At 44.0% G+C, this 19,245-nt stretch overlaps 1 pseudogene; it reads left to right on the plus strand.

Moving 5' to 3' along the window:
• Positions 1–17,259, plus strand: part of LOC110536550 — a 29,747-nt pseudogene extending 12,488 nt beyond the window's left edge.
• Positions 17,260–19,245: the final 1,986 nt, after the last annotated feature.

Below are 19,245 nucleotides of genomic sequence, written 5' to 3' on the forward strand. Positions count from 1 at the left end.
AAAATGTTTAAAAAGGCACACGTAGCCTGCATATCAATGCATAGACACAAACGATCTAGGTCAAATAGAGGAGAGGCATTGTGCTGTGAGCTGTTGCTTTATCTATTTTTTGAAACCAGGTTTGCTGTTTATTTGAGCAATATGTGATGGAAGGAAGTTCATGCAATAAGGGCTCTACATAATACTGTACGCCTGTGTTCATTCCCACATTCCTGACTACAATAAGCTATAACTGGGCTAATAGTACCTAGCAAAGAATATGAAAACATTTGAACAAGGGGCTACATTCAGCTCTCTCTTTGATCTCAAAACAAGCACTTAATAATCATGACCACTAAGTCTTGCATAGTTATATTTGTTTTGGTATGTTGCATTGAAAGTGTCTAATATGGTGTTGATTCGGTCACAATTCCCACAGCAAAGGGAAACGTTGATAGTGTTAACTAACGGGGAAATGTCTAGAAAGTTGAGTGAAATTCCATGTCATGCTTCTCTGAGCAGACTGATATTTCTTCTGCGTGGCAGTGCTTGGGCTTAGAGGGAACTTTGGTGATGAGTCAAAAAAGTGCAAAAAGGGTCCATGTCTGGGTAGCTATTTAGTTAACTATTTAACAGTCTTATGGCTAGGGGGTAGAAGCTGTTCAGCTGTTCAGGGTCCTGAGGCGATGTTGAAGCGACTTGTTGCGTCGGTACCACTTTCCGTAGCTGGAGTCTTTGACACATTTTTTGTTGTTGTCCAAGACTCCAGTGCATGTGTGCATGGAAAACATACCATTAATTGAACTTTTACAAGCACCTCTGTCCAATCACAACCCTCATCCTGCAAAACACACACAACCAGGAAATGTACCGACTCAGAAGGACAAACAATTCTAGAGGAACTACAGTGAGAAACTACTATATTCTGCACCAAAATGGCAGCAGCCATGGATTCAATCAGTTGTTCAATATGTCTGGATCTACTGAAGGATCCAGTGACTCTTCCCTGTGGACACAGTTACTGTATGGGCTGTATTATTAAAGACTGCCAGGATCAGGATGATCAGAAGGGGTGACCTGATCAGCTGTCCCCAGTGCAGACAGACTTTCACCCAATGGCCTGTTCTGAACAGAAACATTATGTTTGCTGAATTGGTGGAGAATCAGAAAAAGACAGGACTCCAAGTTGCTACTCCTGCTCACTATTATGCTGGACCTGGAGATGTGGCGTGTGATGTCTACACCGAGAGAAAACTCAAAGCTGTCAAGTCCTGTCTGGTGTGTCTGGCCTCTTAATGTGAGACTCACCCCCAGCCTCACTATGAATCTCCTGCCTTTAAGAAGCACAACCTGGTCAAAGTCTCCACACAACTAGAGGAGAAGATCTGCTCTCGTCATGACAAACTACTGGAGATGTACTGCCGTACTGATCAGCAGTTTATCTGTCTGCTGTGTGTGGTGTGTGAACATAAAGGTCACGATACAGTCTCAGCTGAATCAGAAAGGACTGAGAGACAGGTAAGGACAATCTGTAATTGCTGCTCACTTCGAAAATACCATTCATTACTGAATATTAGTGACTACTGTACAACATAGCTTGGAAGTCAGCCAACATCCAATCATCTAGCTGCGCTAATATACACACTCACGTGATGTAACATTTACTGAGACCTAAAGAGTTGCATTGGTTCCTTCAGTTAATACCTATGTTACGGTGCGTGAATGAGGACCCAAAAGCGAATCAACTTAAACAGAGCTTCTTTAATTACCAAACATAGGTAGGCTCAGATGGACCGGCAGATTCCGACAGGACAGGACAAGGTTACAGCAAACATGACGGCAGTCTGGTTCAGGCATGAATGACACAAACAAACAAGAATCCGACAAGGACAGGAGCAGAAACAGAGAGAGATATAGGGACCTAATCAGAGGGAAAAAGGGAACAGGTGGGGAACGGGGTGAATGGGTAGTTAGAGGAGACAAGGGACAGCTGGGGGAAAGCGGGGGAGAAAAGGTAACCTAACACGACCAGCAGAGGGAGACAGGGTGAAGGGAAAGGACAGAGACAAGACAACATGACAGTACATGACAGTACCCCCCCACTCACCGAGCGCCTCCTGGCGCACTCGAGGAGGAAACCTGGCGGCAACGGAGGAAATCATCAATCAGCGCACGGTCCAGCACGTCCCGAGAGGGAACCCAACTCCTCTCCTCAGGACCGTACCCCTCCCAGTCAACTAGGTACTGATGACCACGGCCCCGAGGACGCATGTCCAAGATTTTACGGACCCTGTAGATAGGTGCGCCCTCGACAAGGATGGGGGGGGGGGGGGGGGAGACGAGCGGGGGCGCGAAGAACGGGCTTAACACAGGAGACATGGAAGACCGGGTGGACGCGACGAAGATATCGCGGAAGAAGAAGTCGCACTGCGACAGGATTAATGACCTGAGAGATACGGAATGGACCAATGAACCGCGGGGTCAACTTGCGAGAAGCCGTCTTAAGGGGAAGGTTCTGAGTGGAGAGCCAAACTCTCTGACCGCGACAATATCTAGGGCTCTTCGTTCTACGCTTATTAGCAGCTCTCACAGTCTGCGCCCTATAACGGCAAAGTGCAGACCTGACCCTCTTCCAGGTGCGCTCGCAACGTTGGACAAAAGCCTGAGCGGAGGGGACGCTGGACTCGGCGAACTGAGATGAGAACAACGGAGGCTGGTACCCGAGGCTACTCTGAAAAGGAGATAGCCCGGTCGCAGACGAAGGAAGCGAGTTGTGGGCGTATTCTGCCCAGGGGAGCTGTTCTGACCAAGACGCAGGGTTGCGAAAAGAAAGACTGCGTAAGATGCGACCAATAGTCTGATTGGCCCGTTCTGCTTGACCGTTAGACTGGGGGTGAAAGCCGGAAGAGAGACTGACGGAAGCCCCAATCAAACGGCAAAACTCCCTCCAAAATTGAGACGTGAATTGCGGACCTCTGTCCGAAACGACGTCTGACGGAAGGCCATGAATTCTGAAAACATTCTCGATGATGATTTGTGCCGTCTCTTTAGCAGAAGGAAGCTTAGCAAGGGGAATGAAATGAGCCGCCTTAGAGAACCTATCGACAACCGTAAGAATAACAGTCTTCCCCGCTGACGAAGGCAGTCCGGTGACAAAATCTAAGGCGATGTGAGACCACGGTCGAGAGGGAATAGGAAGCGGCCTGAGACGGCCGGCAGGAGGAGAGTTACCGGACTTAGTCTGCGCGCAGACCGAACAAGCAGCCACGAAACGACGCGTGTCATGCTCCCGGGTGGGCCACCAGAAACGCTGGCGAATGGAAGCAAGCGTACCCCGAACGCCAGGGTGGCCGGCTAACTTGGCAGAGTGAGCCCACTGAAGAACGGCCAGACGAGTAGGAACGGGAACGAAAAGAAGGTTCCTAGGACAAGCGCGCGGCGACGGAGTTTGAGTGAGTGCTTGCTTTACCTGCCTCTCAATTCCCCAGACAGTCAACCCGACAACACGCCCCTCAGGGAGAATCCCCTCGGGGTCAGTGGAGGCTACTGAAGAACTGAAGAGACGAGACAAAGCATCAGGCTTGGTGTTCTTAGAGCCCGGACGATAAGAAATCACGAACTCGAAACGAGCGAAAAACAGCGCCCAACGCGCCTGACGCGCATTAAGTCGTTTGGCAGAACGGATGTACTCAAGGTTCCTATGGTCAGTCCAAACGACAAAAGGAACGGTCGCCCCCTCCAACCACTGTCGCCATTCGCCTAGGGCTAACCGGATGGCGAGCAGTTCGCGGTTACCCACATCATAGTTACGTTCCGACGGCGACAGGCGATGAGAAAAATACGCGCATGGGTGGACCTTGTCAGAGAGGGAGCGCTGAGAAAGGATGGCTCCCACTCCCACCTCTGACGCGTCAACCTCGACAACGAACTGTCTAGAGACGTCAGGTGTAACAAGGATAGGAGCGGATGTAAAACGATTCTTGAGGAGATCAAAAGCTCCCTGGGCGGAAACGGACCACTTAAAGCACGTCTTGACAGAAGTAAGGGCTGTGAGAGGAGCTGCCACCTGACCGAAATTACGGATGAAACGACGATAGAAGTTCGCGAAGCCGAGAAAGCGCTGCAGCTCGACGCGTGACTTAGGGACGGGCCAATCAATGACAGCTTGGACCTTAGCGGGATCCATCTTAATGCCTTCAGCGGAAATAACAGAACCGAGAAATGTGACGGAGGAGGCATGAAAAGTGCACTTCTCAGCCTTCACAAAAAGACAATTCTCTAAAAGGCGCTGGAGGACACGTCGAACGTGCTGAACATGAATCTGGAGTGACGGTGAAAAAATCAGGATATCGTCAAGGTAAACGAAAACAAAGATGTTCAGCATGTCTCTCAGGACATCATTGACTAATGCCTGAAAGACAGCTGGAGCGTTAGCGAGGCCGAAAGGAAGAACCCGGTATTCAAAGTGCCCTAACGGAGTGTTAAACGCCGTCTTCCACTCGTCCCCCTCCCTGATGCGCACGAGATGGTAAGCGTTACGAAGGTCCAACTTAGTGAAAAACCTGGCTCCCTGCAGGATCTCGAAGGCTGAAGACATAAGAGGAAGCGGATAACGATTCTTCACTGTTATGTCATTCAGCCCTCGATAATCTATGCAGGGGCGCAGAGACCCGTCCTTCTTCTTGACAAAAAAAAACCCCGCTCCGGCGGGAGAGGAGGAGGGGACTATGGTACCGGCGTCAAGAGCTACAGACAAATAATCCTCGAGAGCCTTACGTTCGGGAGCCGACAGAGAGTATAGTCTACCCCGGGGGGGGGTGGTTCCCGGAAGGAGATCAATACTACAATCATACGACCGGTGTGGAGGAAGAGAGGTGGCCCTGGACCGACTGAACACCGTGCGCAGATCGTGATATTCCTCCGGCACCCCTGTCAAATCACCAGGCTCCTCCTGTGAAGAAGAGACAGAGGAAACAGGAGGGATAGCAGACATTAAACATTTCACATGACAAGAGACGTTCCAGGAGAGGATAGAATTACTAGACCAATTAATGGAAGGATTATGACAAACTAGCCAGGGATGGCCCAAAACAACAGGTGTAAAAGGTGAACGAAAAATTAAAAAAGAAATGGTTTCACTATGATTACCAGAAACAGTGAGGGTTAAAGGTAGCGTCTCACGCTGAATCCTGGGGAGAGGACTACCATCCAGGGCGAACAAGGCCGTGGGCTCCTTTAACTGTCTGAGAGGAATGTCATGTTCCCGAGCCCAGGTCTCGTCCATAAAACAGCCCTCCGCCCCAGAGTCTATTAAGGCACTGCAGGAAGCTGACGAACCGGTCCAGCGTAGATGGACCGACAAGGTAGTGCAGGATCTTGAAGGAGAGACAGGAGTAGTAGCGCTCACCAGTAGCCCTCCGCTTACTGACGAGCTCTGGCCTTTTACTGGACATGAAGTGACAAAATGACCAGCGGCACCGCAATAGAGACAGAGGCGGTTGGTGATTCTCCGTTCCCTCTCCTTAGTCGAGATGCGGATACCTCCCAGCTGCATGGGCTCAGCACCCGAGCCGGCAGAGGAAGATGGTAGTGATGCGGAGAGGGAGGCGACGGAGAGCGCGAGCTCCTTTCCACGAGCTCGGTGACGAAGATCAACCCGTCGCTCAATGCGAATAGCGAGTTCAATCAAGGAATCCACGCTGGAAGGAACCTCCCGGGAGAGAATCTCATCCTTTACCTCTGCGCGGAAACCCTCCAGAAGACGAGCGAGCAAGGCCGGCTCGTTCCAGCCACTGGAGACAGCAAGAGTGCGAAACTCAATAGAGTAGTCTGTTATGGATCGATTGCCTTGACATAGGGAAGACAGGGCCCTGGAAGCCTCCTCCCCAAAAACAGATCGATCAAAAACCCGTATCATCTCCTCCTTAAAGTCTTGATACTGGTTAGTACACTCAGCCCTTGCCTCCCAGATTGCCGTGCCCCACTCACGAGCCCGTCCAATAAGGAGAGATATGACGTAGGCGACACGAGCAGTGCTCCTGGAGTAAGTGTTGGGCTGGAGAGAAAACACAATATCACACTGGGTGAGGAACGAGCGGCATTCAGTGGGCTCCCCAGAGTAACACGGCGGGTTATTGATTCTGGGCTCCGGAGATTCGAAAGCCCTGGAAGTGGCCGGTGGATCGAGGCGGAGATGGTGAACCTGTTCTGTGAGGTTGGAGACTTGGGTGGCCAGGGTCTCAACGGCATGTCGAGCAGCAGACAATTCCTGCTTGTGTCTGCCTAGCATCGCTCCCTGGATCTCGACGGCTGAGTGGAGAGGATCCGAAGTCGCTGGGTCCATTCTTGGTCGGATTCTTCTGTTACGGTGCGTGAATGAGGACCCAAAAGCGAATCAACTTAAACAGAGCTTCTTTAATTACCAAACATAGGTAGGCTCAGATGGACCGGCAGATTCCGACAGGACAGGACAAGGTTACAGCAAACATGACGGCAGTCTGGTTCAGGCATGAATGACACAAACAAACAAGAATCCGACAAGGACAGGAGCAGAAACAGAGAGAGATATAGGGACCTAATCAGAGGGAAAAAGGGAACAGGTGGGGAACGGGGTGAATGGGTAGTTAGAGGAGACAAGGGACAGCTGGGGGAAAGCGGGGGAGAAAAGGTAACCTAACACGACCAGCAGAGGGAGACAGGGTGAAGGGAAAGGACAGAGACAAGACAACATGACAGTACATGACAACCTAGGCTTTGGGTTAGCAGGCTAATGCACTTTTCTGACATGCAGGAGACCCTGGATCGAACCCGATCTGTTACATTCATACAGACGCACACAGACACCTGCATACCTTTTCCTCCATTATGTGTAGACTCTGACCTATCATAAGGTTTCATCTGTTTTCACTTAGATAGAATCACTTGAACAAAGGAGCCATGGATTGACATTTATATTTCATATAAAACACCCTAGTTCTCCTAAATGTGGACCATAGTCTCCGAGACAAACCCAGAACGGAATGGCCCATAGGTGACACTACAATAAGCTGTCCCGTTTGTATTCGAGCAATGCAAGTCTATGCTTTGTTTGTAAAAAAAAAATGAATTTCGTCAGAAGATGGCAAAATGTACATTTTGTCAAAACAAAATAAAATTCTCCCACCCCCATCCCAACTAAACCCAAACTACTCAACTTCTCTTTGATTTATCAAATTGACACTGATTGTGGGGCTTAAGGACACTACAAGGAAGGTTTATACTCAAAACATTATATTTTCAAAAACATGGAAACTAGATGCAATTCTGTTGTTAACCTAAACTGTTAGCATTTATGCTAATTCATGCTATTATTTTTGTATTATGAAATGGCTTTCCAATCTACAAATGGCTGGAAATCTGAAAAGACTACAACTACAGTAGATTCAGGGCCGGGCCTGGCTGTTCTGCCGCCCTAGGTGAAACAAAACCAATAGAACTGACAGAATGTCTCAACTGCCATTATGTCTTGGTCAAATATGCAATGGTTGTGCAATGTATAACGATGACAACACTCAATGACAAATGACAACTTTTCTGCCAGTTGTCCTGTCTGCTTATGCACTTCCCAAAGTGGGCAACAAAAAAAGTTTGATAGTTGGGATGAAAAATGATCTGGAATAGAGTCTAGTTGGTCGTTTTTAAAGTGATTCAATGGTTTTGTTGGAGTACATAGATGCGTAATGACGTTGGCAAATTAATCAGGAGTGCAAACGACTTTCAAAAAGTAAACATTTCATTCCGGTGTGAATTAAGTGAGATGGCCATGAATCATGACAAAATTACCACCTTGTGACACCCCTTGAGCAAATTAGGGTTAAGTGCCTTGCTCAAGGGCACATCGACATATTTTTCATCTTGGGTACCGGCACAACGCTCAAACCATGATATGCTCCATCAATATAAATACTTTAGTGTCATCTAGTGGTAGATCTGGGATACACATTAAATTCATCAATACACTGTACCGTACAAACTAAGAAACTGTTACAAAATTCAAAAATCATTGGACTTGCAGTAAACAACATAGATGGTTTGTGTCCTCACTTGTCTGGGGATAATTATCAAATATGTAAATATTTGAATAAATTCAATCATGTCATTGATGTCTAGATTTGTCTTCCTAAATCCAATCACATTCTTACTCTCTCCTCTTTCCCCTACTGAATAGATGATTGTGACAGACATGTGCATGAATGAGCCTCAAGATGGCGAGGGTGGGCCAGAATGAATTGAATTGCTCACCAGGAACAGAAGAAAAATGCATGTCCTGGTTTAATAAAAAAATGGTTTAACAAAAAAATACAGTTTTATATCTTTATGTTTGAAGCCTGAAATGTGGCAAAAGGTCGCAAAGTTCAAGGGGGCCGAATACTTTCGCAAGGCACTGTATATACAGGCCAACACTGGAATTTCAATCAACTCTGCTGCCAGTGAACCAAGTCAGGCAAATGCCTGTGAATCTTAAGTGTGGCACAGACAGCTCCAGTGAACATGATGAATGGCCCTGTGCTGCGCTGCATTTCACTGCTGTCACAGTTTGCCAGTTGGATGGCTGACCTGATGGACTAATAGGAACAGACAAAGTCTGGATTGTGGCTGTGTGTTTTCAAGGAGGAAGATTTTAAAAAAGATAGACACTGTCCTTATGTGAACACCAATAGACTTGCTACGATGAGATTGTTTGCTCTGCTGTGATTCTCTCCTGATCAGCTGCTGTGTTCACGTACAGTAGTGCATCTCTTCAGAAATATTTACAACCCTTCCCTTCACATTAAAAGTCCACACGGAATGGCTTGTTCCCATCTTTTGGCCACTGTGCTTCTAAGTTTGTTCAAAGCTGTGAAAATACATGCCTGTGATATTCACCATTACTCCAGCCGTGACACTTTCTGACCAGCTAGACTACTGTGGTGGAATTATTGTAATCTAAAGGAGAGACTTTTAGATTTCTTAAAACAATCAAACCTTTATTATTTAATAACTGCAGTAATGGAGGTGGTCAGTAATCAACCCCTGGAGGTGACCCCTGAGAACTCAACCAGCTGGTTTGAGCCACAGCATTTTATTGCAAAGTACATCCTCCTTCAGTCTACATAACAAACAACAGATGTATGGAATAGGTCACAAGGTTAAGATTTGTATGAAAGATACTTATAATTCACAGCAGACAGTATCTGCTGTAAAAACAGTTTTCATTGTGTAGCGACCAGTGCCTGGCGACCCAACTACATACTGGAGCCATCTCCTCCTCGTACAACAGTACAGAAACATTTACTCATGCTCTGGACATCACAAAGACATCGTAAATCTCCTTTCAGTGTTATCTCCCAAAGGCCCACTTTCAGTTCACACAGACACAATAAAAAGTTATAAGAACTCTCTATTTTGTTCCATAAAACAACCATTTTATGCAATAAAAGTATTTTAACATAATTTTATAATTTCCACCATACTACCCACATGAAAAGGTACTACTGAATTACTACACAAAACCTATTGGTGCAGTAGTGACTATGTAGAGACTTGTAGGGACTGTGTAGTGAATATGTAGTTTATGCCCTACTCAAGACACACAAGTAGAGTTGTGTAGTACTCAGCAGGAAAACAGTAGTGTTTCCATTAGTAATCAGGTAGAGATTTTTACTACTTGATGTTGGTAGTAAATAAGTAGCCACAACACTACAGTCAGACTACACTGGTTTTTGAATCCACAGAAGAAGACAAAGCAGGAACAGGGTGGCAGGAAGCCTAGTGGTTAGAGCGTTGGACTAGTAACTGAAAGGTTGCAAGATTGAATCCCCGAGCTGACAAGATAAATATCTGTCATTCTGCCCCTGAACAAGGCAGTTAACCCACTGTTCCTAGGCTGTCATTGAAAATAAGAGTTTGTTCTTAACTGACTTGCCTAGCTAAATAAAGGTAAACAATAAAAAGGAAGTAGTTGGTTGTTAGCTAGCTACTGTTTCTGACAATCCCTAATGTGATCTGCCATCCATCGTCATCCTGTCTTTCATAACACTTATGCTGGCATCATCTGTAAGTTTAATGTTCCTTTATGTTGCATACATACTATCATGTCGTTGTTTCGACGTTTATATAACTCTTTACCAGATCAAGAAGATTGCAAGCCAAAACGGTATTGTGTTTAGCCTAGCTGTTTGCTAGCCCCATTGAAATGTACCTATGTAGTCTTTGTTTTGGTATGCTAACTAATACTGTAAGTATGACTGAAGGCCATTGTTGGAAAGATTTAACATTTTATAAACAATGTTTTTCAGCACCTAAAGAATATTCCGCAATTTCACACAACAGCTGAACTAGAGGGAATAGGCAGTTAAGTGCATTGCCAAGTGCAGCAAAATGTAATCCTCTATGGAGAGGAGTGCATCACTGAGGAACTGCTGATTCATGGCTTTATAAAAGAAGAGCTTGAATATTTGCACCTCATCAGATACAGTGCCTTGCGAAAGTATTCGGCCCCCTTGAACTTTGCGACCTTTTGCCACATTTCAGGCGTCAAACATAAAGATATAAAACTGATTTTTTTTTGTGAAGAATCAACAACAAGTGGGACACAATCATGAAGTGGAACGACATTTATTGGATATTTCAATCTTTTTTAACAAATCAAAAACTGAAAAATTGGGCGTGCAAAATTATTCAGCCCACTTACTTTCAGTGCAGCAAACTCTCTCCAGAAGTTCAGTGAGGATCTCTGAATGATCCAATGTTGACCTAAATGACTAATGATGATAAATACAATCCACCTGTGTGTAATCAAGTCTCCGTATAAATGCACCTGCACTGTGATAGTCTCAGAGGTCCGTTAAAAGCGCAGAGAGCATCATGAAGAACAAGGAACACACCAGGCAGGTCCGAGATACAGTTGTGAAGAAGTTTAAAGCCGGATTTGGATACAAAAAGATTTCCCAAGCTTTAAACATCCCAAGGAGCACTGTGCAAGCGATAATATTGAAATGGAAGGAGTATCAGACCACTGCAAATCTACCAAGACCTGGCCGTCCCTCTAAACTTTCAGCTCATACAAGGAGAAGACTGATCAGAGATGCAGCCAAGAGGCCCATGATCACTCTGAATGAACTGCAGAGATCTACAGCTGAGGTTGGAGACTCTGTCCATAGGACAACAATCAGTTGTATATTGCACAAATCTGGCCTTTATGGAAGAGTGGCAAGAAGAAAGCCATTTCTTAAAGATATCCATAAAAGTGTTGTTTAAAGTTTGCCACAAGCCACCTGGGAGACACACCAAACATGTGGAAGAAGTGCTCTGGTCAGATGAAACCAAAATTGAACTTTTTGGCAACAATGCAAAACGTTATGTTTGGCGTAAAAGCAACACCGCTCATCACCCTGAACACACCATCCCCACTGTCAAACATGGTGGTGGCAGCATCATGGTTTGGGCCTGCTTTTCTTCAGCAGGGACAGGGAAGATGGTTAAAATTGATGGGAAGATGGATGGAGCCAAATACAGGACCATTCTGGAAGAAAACCTGATGGAGTCTGCAAAAGACCTGAGACTGGGACGGAGATTTGTCTTCCAACAAGACAATGATCCAAAACATAAAGCAAAATCTACAATGGAATGGTTCAAAAATAAACATATCCAGGTGTTAAAATGGCCAAGTCAAAGTCCAGACCTGAATCCAATCGAGAATCTGTGGAAAGAACTAAAAACTGCTGTTCACAAATGCTCTCCATCCAACCTCACTGGGCTCGAGCTGTTTTGCAAGGAGGAATGGGAAAAAATGTCAGTCTCTCGATGTGCAAAACTGATAGAGACATACCCCAAGCGACTTACAGCTGTAATCGCAGCAAAAGGTGGCGCTACAAAGTATTAACTTAAGGGGGCTGAATAATTTTGCACGCCCAATTTTTCAGTTTTTGATTTGTTAAAAAAGTTTGAAATATCCAATAAATGTCGTTCCACTTCATGATTGTGTCCCACTTGTTGTTGATTCTTCACAAAAAAATACAGTTTTATATCTTTATGTTTGAAGCCTGAAATGTGGCAAAAGGTCGCAAAGTTCAAGGGGGCCGAATACTTTCGCAAGGCACTGTATGTGATAAGTAATGTTCCCTATAATTATTTTATTATTTTTATCTGCAAACTTGAATGTTGTGAAAATTCTGTGCAACTTCCGCCACGCATTTACTGTGAATACTGAGTCTGTACACTCTTTAATTGACTGTTTTAACAGTGGCCAAGTAAGCTACTGTAGCTATTTGATCGTAATATAGGCCTACCAGAGTGACCTACCATCGAAAACAATGGAGAAAATGCATCCCATAACATTTTAACATTTAAATAGCGGTTCTATCATTCAGCCTACAGTAGCAGCCAAAGTGTGGTGTTCAATGTAGGCCTACATTCCATGAGACTTTTGAAAAGAACATACAGGCCTTTGCATTAAGCTGTTTATCCACTTGTCCTTCAGACAAGGTGACTGAACATTTTGTTGCGTTGTTTGATCCAAGAAACCACTTTACAAAATAAAATACATTATTATTCCCATACAGTTTGATTGGGTTCAAATCCGGGCTCTGGCTGGGCCACTCAAGGACATTCAGATACATATCCCGAAGCCACTCCTGTGTTGTATTGGCCATGTGCTGAGGGTAGTTGTCCTGTTGGAAGGTGAACCTTCGCTACAGTCTGAAGTCCTGAGCAGATTTTCATCAAGGATCTCTCCGTATTTTGCTCTGTTCAACTTTCACTTGATCCTGACTAGTCTCCCAGTCCCTGCCGCTGAAAAACATCCCCACAGCATGATTCTGCCACCACCATGCTTCCCCGTAGAGATGGTGCCAGTGTCATGACTGTCCACAAGAATCCAAATAGGTCAGATCAGGTTTGCAATGAATAACTTCAATCAGACCCCTCTCCACCTAGAGGGGAAAGGAAAGAACAGCTTGGGGTTAACAACTCCAACCTTGTTGTAAATCAAGGGAGAAGATTCAGGCCTGTGCTCTCAAGAGTCACCAAAGGAATGTTCTTAGTTTTGAAAGTGAATTTAAGTAGGACCATCATGTTACTCTACTCTAACCATCGATACAGCTGGCTAGCCTATCTTCAAATAAGCCTCTTCAAGAGTGAATTGAAGGAAAGTGAACTCTGTAGTTCTGTTTAGGACTGCACAACAAGTCACTGGATACAGGACAACTACAGAGAAGGACAACAGTAGAAGACTTGTTGGAACCATTTTGGACAATCAGAGCCTTATAAGCGTGCTGTGAAAAGGCCCAACCCCCTTTCCAAGGCTGCCCTGTTCACAGAGAGATCCCCGGCGAACCCAGGCATTTCACCTAAATACATTCATGATTTCTATATGGTTACTGTAGGTGAGAGTAGTTTCTGAATGTACCAATGTTAAGTGTTTCTGTCCCTCTCTCTCTCCCTCTCCATCTTTTCTTTAACAAGCAGCCATGTTCTAGTCGCTAGGGACCTGTTTTCAGCATATTAAATCTCCAGTCAATAACCAGTGTAAAGTGTGTATGTTTATCCTGTGTTCCCATTTAACTAGCTAGTAAATACTTAATGAAACCAATAAGTGTAGTACTGAATCACAAGTAAGGCTCTGGTTTTTGCAGATGCAAGGAGGTTATGACTGTTCAGAATGGTGATATGATACGAGGTTATGATTAATAAGTTGACTGTTTATAGATGTGATATGTAAAGACCTTTTAGAGTTTAATTAGGGAGATGGTAACTCTTTAAATAATCTCTCTCGTGGTGCCCCAGATCCTAATGAGTTAATTGTTACATGATTCATTTAATTGGGTAACAATTAAACACAGTTAATTAATTAGATAAATAACAGCTTTCAGATGAATGTTAAAGTTAAGTCACAACACTAGGTTTCCTCCATACATGACCAGTGGGAACCCACCTGTTTTGAGCCCCACATCCTAGGCAAAAAAATAACAAATTATTTACATATTTTAGATTTTTTGGGCTTGCCTGTTTTGTATGTTAGTTTGGCATTAATGCGTGTCACATATCAGTTTGCAAACAATGTAAATATATATATATATATATATATATATATATATATATTTATATATATATATATATCATTCAGTTAATAAAGCTGCGTATACACATGGTCTCTTTTTTGTTTTCTTGAGTAAGGCAGCTCCAAAATGCAGGTGTTTCAGCCTAGCTCAGTGCTCTCTGTGGTAGTGGGGCAAGCCAGCAGAAAACATGGAGCACAGTGCCGTGATTGGCTCAGTGTTCTGTCACTCATGGGGACAGTACGTCATCGCCAAGTTTAAGTGCTTAGTAAAGGTAGACATCCCAAATGTCAGCCCTTTGGGTCCTGCCATAGCGTTATATTACAAGTGCCCTTCTAAGAAGGCTCGAGGTCATTGGCCAAAGATAAAATGACGTCAAATCACGTTATATCTACAGTAGCTTTGATTGGACTGATCATGTCAAAATCTTACTTTCAAAGTCTTAGCTAGCAGTCATCACCATGAATCAAGTTGACAATCTACTTCCAAATCATTTTTTAATTATTGTCATATGAAGAAAAATAATGAAGAGAAATGATGGATAAAACGTATCGGTGCTCATCGGCCATTGGACATAAAGATTACACAACAAATTGCAAATCGCAAATTCAACAATTAGTTATTTGGAAGGAATCAGTGGATAATTGCAAGTGTTGCAAAGAAACCACTAACGTTAGCCTGCTGTTCAATGGAGTGACTGTGTTTTCTTTTTTTGAGTTCCCACCATAAATCCAAAGAATACGAGACTACAAGATTACAAAGTTTGATGACAAAATTTGCCCACAAATGACCCCTGCGTCACCTTCACAAAGTGAGTCCAACAATGTCTTGTATGCTGCTACATAAATGTAATATGCAAGGGAGATATGTATACTGTAGCTAAGAAAGTAATACTAAGTGTATGGTGTGTAGTAAGCTGTTAGTAGCCCATGTGCATCATCCTAATAATTTGGTCTATTTTCACCAACACGGTATTGTAAACACATTGTTCGTGGCCCGGTGTGTGCTTGTTTGCAACTTTTGTTGTACAGCTTTGACAGTGCTACCGATAGTAGTGGTGGCGCTTGGCTTGCACGTGCAAATTCAGCACGCACAAACTCTATAATAGAATTGTGTAAGGGTTTTCCTGTGGTGAAGGAGAGGCGGACCAAAATGCAGCGCGGTTTCTTTGATTCATGTTTAATAACAAAATGATAAACACGAACACAACAAAACAATAACCGTGGAAAACCAAAAACAGCCCTATCTGGTGCAGTACACAGAGACAGGAACAATCACCCACAAACACACAGTGAAACCCAGGCTACCTAAATATGGTTCCCAATCAGAGACAATGACTAACACCTGCCTCTGATTGAGAACCATTTCAGGCCAGACATAGAAATAGACAAACAAGACATCCAACATAGAATGCCCACTCAGCTCACACCCTGACCAACCAAAACATAGAAACATACAAAGCAAACTATGGTCAGGGTGTGACAAATTGTATCATTTGACGTGTTAAATTAAAAGTTGATTTAACGCTTCAAATAGTGTTATATGACGTGTATCTTTTTTGACACGCAAAGACACAAATGGCGTTCAATGTGCCTCACCCTAATAATTTGGTCTATTATAAAGTCTTCTTGATATAATTACATGTTATGGAGCTTTAGTACTCCCTTCTAAGTCATTGCCTGTAATCTAGCTTGATTAATCCTGGCCGTTTTAATAGTCCAAATTCATCCTTTAGTCTACAGATCATATTCTTTGTTGTTTAATTAGTTAAAACCTGCATTTCAAGAACAGATCCAGCCTAAATTACTAGAAATTTGCATTTTAAAGCTGATATTATTTTATTAATTTTTATCCCCCCTCGCAGGGATTTTTCAGTGCAAAAAAAGTGTCCCCTTTTTGGGCCCTCACCAGTTTGGATCCCTGCTTATGGATTAATAGTAGTAGCTAACTGTGTTGTGAGATTCTAACTGGAACAATAAGAAACTATTACTGCATATAGTCAATGGGATAGTTGACAATAGCTTTGCATTGGAAGTGCCTGGGAGATCCCAATTACTTTTTAATCATTTTGGATTGTCTTCGGATTTTCGCCTGCCATATCAATTCTGTTATACTCACAGACATTATTTTAACAGTTTTAGAAACTTCAAAGTGTTTTTATCCAATGCCATCAATTATATGCATATCCTAGCTTCTGGACCTGTGTAACAGGCAGTTTACTTTGGGCATGTCAGACAGGCGGGAATTCTGAAAAAGGGACCCTAGCCCAGAGAGGTTTATCTAGGCTTTGGGTTAGGAGTCTAATGCACTTTTCTGCCATGCAGGAGAGCTTTTATCATAAAGTTATATCTGTTTTCATTAAGACAGAATCACTTGCACAAATGAACCATGGAATTACATGTGTTTAACTACAGAGCCAGCTGGAGGAGAACAGCAGAAATCCAAACAGAGAATCCAGAGAATCCAGAGGAGAGAGAAAGAGATACAGGGGGTGAGACAAGTCACTCAAGGTGAGTGTTGACCATTTATATGTATTCACTTAGCAGATAGTCCTTTCTAAATTGACTTACTCTTCCTAAACTAAACTTCAGTAAAACTGGAACCAGTGAGGAGTCCACTGCTGGGCCATGTTTCTATCACACCGAGCCCCACTTTGAGTAACAGGATGTATGGGGTTCTGATATTGAATTGGAATCCCTCCTCTCTTTCTGATTGTTTCAACAGTACTCAGCACAAGCAGCAGTGGAAGAAGATCTTTACTGAGCTGATCCGCTCCATTGAGAGAAGGTACTCTGAGGTGAAGGAGCAGATCAGAGCCCAGGAGAAGGCTGAAGTGAGTCGAGCTGAAGTACTCCTGAAGCAATTGGAGCAGGAGATGTCTGAGCTGAGGAGGAGAGAAGCTGAGCTGGAGCAGCTCTCACACACAGATGACAACATCACATTCCTCCAGGTGACATCACTGGTGTGTCTGATGAAAGTGAAATGTGTTTCTTTCTCAACAATAATATTTTCCCTGTTTTCTGATCTGTTACTGTAGAGTTTCCAGTCTCTCTGTGTCTCTCCTGGATCTGAGGCCTTACACTGCATCACTGTCAACCAGCACATCTCATTTGAGGATGTTAAGAAATCAGTCTCTAGGCTGAAAAGTCAAGTTGAAAAGATCTGCTCTGGGGAAATTGCCAAAATCTCTGTAAAAGGTTGGTAACATACACTATTTGGACCATGAAGCTCAAATGTGTCCATTTGGCTCTATTCTCCAGCGTTTTGACTTTGAGATGCAATGTTTTATGTATGATTTTCACCATTTATTTTTGGATGTATTCATACATACCTCTTTTAGAAATGAAAGCACTTTATGTATATAGTTTTTATTTATTTATTTAGTTTATTTCACCTTTATTTAACCTGGTAGGCATGTTGAGAACAAGTTCTCATTTACAATTGCGACCTGGCCAAGATAAAGCAAAGCAGTTCGACACAAACAACGACACAGAGTTACACATGAGGTAAAACAAGCATACAGTCAATAATCCAGTAGAAACAAGTCTATATACGATGTGAGCAAATGAGGTGAGATAAGGGAGGTAAAGGCAAAAAAAGGCCATGGTGGCAAAGTAAGTACAATATAGCAAGTAAAACACTGGAATGGCAGATTTGCAGTGGAAGAATGTGCAAAGTAGAAATAAAAATAATGGGGTGCAAAGGAGCAAACTAAATAAATAAAATAAATACAGTAGGGAAAGAGGTAATTGTTTGGGCTAAATTATAGGTGGGCTATGTACAGGTGCAGTAATATGTGAGCTGCTCTGACAGCTGGTGCTTAAAGCTAGTGAGGGAGATAAGTGTTTCCAGTTTCAGAGATTTTTGTAGTTCGTTCCAGTCATTGGCAGCAGAGAACTGGAAGGAGAGGCGGCCAAAGAAAGAATTGGTTCTGGGGGTGACCAGAGAGATATACCTGCTGGAGCGTGTGCTACAGGTGGGTGATGCTATGGTGACCAGCGAGTTGAGATAAGGGGGGACTTACCTAGCAGGGTCTTGTAGATGACATGGAGCCAGTGGGTTTGGCGACAAGTATGAAGCGAGGGCCAGCCAACGGGAGCGTACAGGTCGCAATGGTGGGTAGTATATGGAGCTTTGGTGACAAAACGGATGGCACTGTGATAGACTGCATCCAATTTGTTGAGTAGGGTATTGGAGGCTATTTTGTAAATTACATCGCCGAAGTCGAGGATTGGTAGGATTGTCAGTTTTACAAGGGAATGTTTGGCTGCATGAGTGAAGGATGCTTTGTTGCGAAATAGGAAGCCAATTCTAGATTTAACTTTGGATTGGAGATGTTTGATGTGGGTCTGGAAGGAGAGTTTACAGTCTAACCAGACATCTATGTATTTGTAGTTGTCCACGTATTCTAAATCAGAGCCGTCCAGAGTAGAGATGTTGGACAGGCGGGCAGGTGCAGGCAGCGATCGGTTGAAGAGCATGCATTTAGTTTTACTTGTATTTAAGAGCAATTGGAGGCCACGGAAGGAGAGTTGTATGGCATTGAAGCTTGCCTGGAGGGTTGTTAACACAGTGTCCAAAGAAGGGCCGGAAGTATACAGAATGGTGTCGTCTGCGTATAGGTGGATCAGAGACTCACCAGCAGCAAGAGCGACCTCATTGATGTATACAGAGAAGAGAGTCGGTCCAAGAATTGAACCCTGTGGCACCCCCATAGAGACTGCCAGAGGTCCGGACAACAGACCCTCCAATTTGACACACGGAACTCTATCAGAGAAGTAGTTGGTGAACCAGGCGAGGCAATCATTTGAGAAACCAAGGCTGTCGAGTCTGCCGATGAGGATGTGGTGATTGACAGAGTCAAAAGCCTTGGCCAGATCAATGAATACAGCTGCACTGTAATGTTTCTTATCGATGACGGTTAAGATATCGTTCAGGACCTTGAGCGTGGCTGAGGTGCACCCATGACCAGCTCTGAAACCAGATTGCATAGCAGAGAGGGTATGGTGAGATTCGAAATGGTCGATAATCTGTTTGTTGACTTGGCTTTCGAAGACCTTAGAAACGCAGGGTAGGATAGATATAGGTCTGTAGCAGTGTGAATCAAGAGTATCCCCCCCTTTGAAGAGGGGGATGACCGCAGCTGCTTTCCAATCTTTGGGAATCTCAGACGACACGAAAGAGAGGTTGA

Source organism: Oncorhynchus mykiss, chromosome 11 (genome assembly GCF_013265735.2).
Source record: "Oncorhynchus mykiss isolate Arlee chromosome 11, USDA_OmykA_1.1, whole genome shotgun sequence".
Taxonomy (NCBI): Eukaryota; Metazoa; Chordata; class Actinopteri; order Salmoniformes; family Salmonidae; genus Oncorhynchus; species Oncorhynchus mykiss.